Below are 6,000 nucleotides of genomic sequence, written 5' to 3' on the forward strand. Positions count from 1 at the left end.
TTTTTAGTAGAGTATGAGAATTGTTTTTGTTCGACGAAATGCATATTGGAAAATAGCTTTTATTTCTATTGATACATATTTCTTTGGTGAGCTGTGATAACAATTTGTTAATTTAAGCAGTTTAAATAGCCACTAGTAATTTTTCTTTGTGTACAAAAAACTTTCTAGTTTATGGTAGTTTTGAAGCAAATATTCGCGATGTTTTTGCTGTGGTTTTATGTTGTTTTTAAATATATATTGTCCTCTGAAGTGCTTTGATTCTGTTTTTTTTTTTATCTGAATTTTTCCTGTTGGCGCTAAAAAAGCATCGCTAAGAGCGATGTATGACATATTTCGTCATACATCGTTTTCTTGGCGCCAACAGGAAAAAGTCTCCAAGGGTGGGGTATATGACATTAGTTCCGATAATGAAGTTTATTTTAGTAAACATTTCCCGATACATTTTTGTTAAATTTGTGAACTAACTTATAACGTAATTATAAATACTAGAAACGAGGTTGGAGCCAAATCTGTCTTGGAACCAAAATGTCGGATAAGTCAGCCTGTTCTTTTCAAGGGGCTCTAGGTCTTGCAAATCCAAATCTACAAGTATTAAATTTGCTTTGTTGTAGCGCGTAGTGTTGTCGTGATGGGTTTGCAATCGATAGACTCATTGACGTAATGTTCAGAATAAGACAAGTAACCACGCTGTCTATCCATTCAATTTCTGTGGATTAATTCAAATCAAGCATATCATTACATCAGATCAGCATGTGGACTTCCTCTTAATTGAAACTCAAACCGTCACCAAAAATCTTCTACACTGCGACCTAAGATAGGGTAGGTGGATTGAGTTTTCATATATTAATATTTTCTGTTTCAACATGTGACGCCACAAGAAATAAATGAACGGTAAAACAGCTTGAGCACTACGGACTTAGCAAGCAACTATCCTTGATTGAGAGACAAGAATGGTAAATTAAATTATAATGATACGATCTAAAACTGGTAGGCAACTTAGATTATATAAGATTGATCTTACGTAATAAGACTAATAATAATCAAAGCCTTAATTATTTCTTACCTTCTGGTGTTTTTTCCGTAGTATGGTTACAGTTTTTAATGCATTTATATTCAACAGAAGTCAGTGGAAGCATTGGTCAAAGAAATTGGTAATTTATTGATGTCCTGGAAATCCATTCGCCCTGAATGAATATTTTGACGTTGTTCTTTTAACTGTACTTGCAATACAAGCCGTGTGGCGGATCAGTTTCTGTCACGTTCTTTCGTGCATCGGCCAAAATTATCTTCATGGTTTCATTAGGAGTAGCATCCAAGTCAGAGAGCTTCGTAACGTGTTGATCACTTCTCTTTTCTTCACCCCTAGTCGGTTAACCAACATTAGACTCCTCCCTAGCCACAGGTGTAAGTAAGGTTAAAAAGAAAATCAACTAACATACGCACAATGAATTTAAAAAAAAAGTAATAACAGTGAAATATTCATAAGTAACAAAGGTCCAAAATGTTTAAAAAGAAAGGAATTGAAAAATGGTCTGGAAAGTGGACCTAGTGTTACAGCAATTTCTCGAAAGAGAAGCCTTGAAAATTGGCTCAATTACAATCGCTTATATCTCCTGTTCTAATTAATGGAGAAAAAAGGAACAAACGTCATTTTGTTTGGGAAGGAAAACCCTTTCCAACGCTATATAATGTTTGGGGGCGGGGGGATTTTTTACCCCTAATTAGTCGAAATTTAGCTTAATAAGTTAATTAGAAAAAACTAATTCGAAATTTAGAATTTCGACTTCGAGGTGCACGGGCCCGTAGTACGTTCGAATTTTGTGCCAAGTTACAGAGCTGTAGGTACTATTGGGTCTTCTTCCCATCGTGTACAAACAAAGAAACACAGAAACACCGTCACCTTTATATATATAGATTCACCCGTCCTGGTATGACGGGTGAAAATTTGCTTCTACATTTGAACGAAGCAACTGCCGGTATGGTGATATTTTGATAGTTAAAATTTTCATTCTTTAACCCTAAACTCCAGTAGATAGCGTTAATTCATTTCGTTTCTTCATTAACCTGAAATGACACAGTCTTACCAGTAAAACTGTTAAGTTACCGGATCGAGTTCAGCCTCGCCACAATAAAGCCTTTCTCTGCATGTTAAACATTACCAAAACACATTATCAAACTATTATGCCGTGGCGCGAGTTTTATTGTTGAAATACGAGAGTTACTGATTATCGGCTATTATTTATATGAGGACTAGCTGACCCAGCCACGCGTTGCTGTGGCTAAGTAGTTAGATTAAAGTAATCTTTTACTCATTATTTTGATAGAATCAAATTAATATTTTTAATAGAGCTTAAAATAGTATAGCCGATTTTAAAACTTATGAGATTGACAATGGGCGTGTTTCAATGTAAAAATGATTCAGAAATCTTCCTGGAAATTAATGGGCAGCTGATGAGCCCAATTTCTGCCAGTTACATGTCTTGCCAAAACCAGGAACATTTTCCGACAAAATTCAGTAACCTTCCTGAAATTATCTCGGAAGTCTCCTGAAAAATTCAAAAATCTTCCCGTTTGAAGCTAGTCGTGTTCCTGGAACTTTAGAGTAAACTTAGGTAGGTATAAAAAAAGTTTGGTACCTTCCTGATTTATTAAGGAAGTTCCATAAGCAGTTATGCTAACATAGTCAAAGCGTAGCCAGAATTGCAAGCAATTATCGAGAATTTTTACTCAGTAACGTTTCGGATTTTTTTTATAGTGCAGGCTGAAGCAAGTACTTATTGAATTCAGTAAGTACTAACTAAATTTTCTATGGCAAAAGCACTTTACTTACGCTTAGTAAATTTTTCAAGTATGACTTCGGCCAAAAAAAAAAAAAAGAAAAAAGCAAAATATCTTGAAAGTGGTAGTAAATATCGAAAGTGATTGTAAAATAGCGGAATGTAGAAAGTAAGCGTAAACCAGACCAGCATACACTTTTAGATTCTACACTACATTTTATTCATCTCAGCTTTCTCTATAGTTTGTAATCAATAATTTCTTTACAAAATACACTAACTAAATTAAAAAACATATAAAAAGTGAATTTTATCAATAAGGTAGATAACATTGACTTCAAATTATTGTTTCTATTATTTTTTTTACACTGAAAATTATCTAAGCACTAAGTTGTGCACACTGTTATTGTTTAACCTGCCTTTTGCTAATACGAAAGGTATGATAGCTTTCCCACTTGTGAGTAGGCGATATATGGTTGCCCATGAGAGAAACATGTATGTTTCAAGTTCAAACTGAAAGTAGACATTGTTTGGTCTTGAGACCTATTTATGGTCTTTGCAAAAGCTAAACGAATTTGAAATTGAAGCCTACCAAATGTGTTTGAAAATTATGCCGCTATTAATGGATTACGTGGCAACCCTAACATTTCTCCTCTAAACTTTCCCCTCAAAATTGTTGACTTTTGATGAAGAAACGTTTACCGTTGCATAATCTAGGTGGGTTTAAATTGCGAAAAAGAATAATTGGTGAACCAATTTTTCAACCGGTAATCGTGTACTCGCATTCTTGGTGTATCCAGAGAATTTAAAAAATCAGTTGGAATGTTTACGACTTTGTTTTCATCGACAACTGTATAGCATGGTTTAGCATCAATGGTCAGCATTTTTTTTCAGCCGTCAGTAATGGTTCATTATTCGCAATAATTGTGGCTAAGACAGCGTCATTGCACTGTTTTTTCTCGTTGCAAATCAGTTTTCACTAAGTCGGTGTTCAATCGATCAGGTGATAGCACACCATAATGGCTAAACAACGAATTTGAAATTGAAAAGCATAAACCTTCAATCAACAATAAAGCTTCATTATACATCTCTGGTGTAATATCTAAATTTGGACATTGGTGTGCTTGTTTACTTCTGTGGAGTACATCTTCAAGCATAAAATTTATTTAGTTTAAGCACAGAAATGATGATTGTGTTGGATATTATCTCGTGAAAATTGTTTTAAACGGTTAAAAATACTGTTTCTCGATCGTTATGTCAAACCTGCATTAGAAAGTGTCATCTCATAATGACTATGTATGAGGCCAATAGATACAATTTGCGACATCCATCGTAATATGTATTAAACACTCGTAAATTAACAGTCCACAAATATTCCTGTCTGTTCGGAAATGTTTACCGAAAACAAATACAAATACAAATACAAAAAAAAAAAAAAAAAAAAAAAACATCCACTTTGTTTTGGATGCACAGTTTGTTTTAGATGGAGTTTTGGTACCAATGTCTTGGCTTTAATATGCCCGATTGATGAATGTTGTATTCTTTGTTTACGTGTCTTCCTTGATTTTCTGATTTTATTCAACACTGTAAAATCCATTAAGAAACGCCCTGAAGATTAATGGGCAGCGAATAGGCCCACTTTCTGCCAGTAACGAATGTTTCAAAAAGCAGAAACGTTTTAAACGTAAAGTCAGAAGCCGTAAAATTATCCTGAAATCTTTTTGAAGAATTCCGAAGCCTCTCTCTGATTCGAAACAATCACTTCACTAAAACCTTCAGAGATTACCTAAGTAACATAAGTAACTAAGTTACTAAGTACATTTTTCGAGGCACCAAGAAAGCACCAAAATAATGATCGCAACCATAGCCACTGCTAAGGAATTGCAAGCATGCACAAAGAATTCAACTTGTTTGTTACTCTTAGAAAGTTACGGAATCCAGAGACTCACTTGCTCTCATTGGGAGTTTCGTCAATCTGGACGGGCCATAACGAAATTATAGAAGTCAATTTACCACTAAAATTCATCAACTTTCCTGAAAATTATCCTGGAATCTTTTTAATAATTCAGTAATCTCCCTGGCTAAAATCCAGTCACTATTCTCGACCCTTCAGAGAAATCTTACGTAAGTTTGTTACAAAAGTTTGACACCTTTCTGCTTTACCAAGAAAGCTCCGAAAGTATAACCGCAAGCGTGACGAAAGGTAAGACAGAATTGCAAGCAAGTACCATGAAACTTAATCGTCATCGACTTCTGCAAAGCTACGGCAGCCAGAGACTCATTCACTCTCATACGGAGCTTAGACACTATAAGCGGAACGCAAGCGAACTGAAGCCGATACACTTAATATATATACTCAGTTAATCTTTAAACTGGGGGTTAAAAATATTTTTCACAACAGTGAGATGTCTGCATTCATGACATTTGTAGCAATTCAGGAAACGTTTTGACGCACATACTTGATTTTCAAAGGGCATTGTTGAGGACCTATGAAATCCCGACACGTTCCACGGAAATAATCAGTGACATTTCGTATTTTTTAACAGTTCATGTAAAAAAGTGTGGAACATTAGTAAATAGTTTTATTTCTGAGAATCGGCCGAACACATTAGTTTTTTGACACAATGTAAAAAAAGCGTTTTTGTGGTTGAAGTGCTCTTCGTAGAAACTATCTTCGGTAAAATATACTCGTTGGTCGTTTTCGCGATTTCCTTTCGTGTAGCAAGATGCTGAACAGAAGGGTCTCTTTCGTATATGTGGAAGCTAAGTTATGCCAGATAGCTACGTTGCTGCTTATGTAACTTACTTATCTCTCACAGTGTTATTTCGTCATTTTTGTCCATATCTCATGCATCAAATGCGACTTAATAAGGATCATTAATAACGCATTGGCAAACGTACTTAATGGATTTCTTGGATTTGCAAAATTTGACATTAGTTGCCTCATACGTTTTAAAAAGCAATGGTAAGTAAGGAACTACCCGCCGTTATCAATTTCAACTTGATTTGTAGAATTTGACATTTACATTGAAAAGTGTGGCCACTATTCTCATCGTTTCTACGACGATACAATTGCAATCGATATGCGTAACATAATATCATTTGTAAATTTTAATTAACTTAAGAATAAAGAATTTTGAGGACGAATTAACTTACAGCGCCATCTATTGAGAATTTATAGAACTAAACAATTAATGCACACTATTAATGTATAATAAACATTTTA

Source organism: Uloborus diversus, chromosome 8 (assembly GCF_026930045.1).
Source record: "Uloborus diversus isolate 005 chromosome 8, Udiv.v.3.1, whole genome shotgun sequence".
In the NCBI taxonomy this organism is placed as follows: domain Eukaryota; kingdom Metazoa; phylum Arthropoda; class Arachnida; order Araneae; family Uloboridae; genus Uloborus; species Uloborus diversus.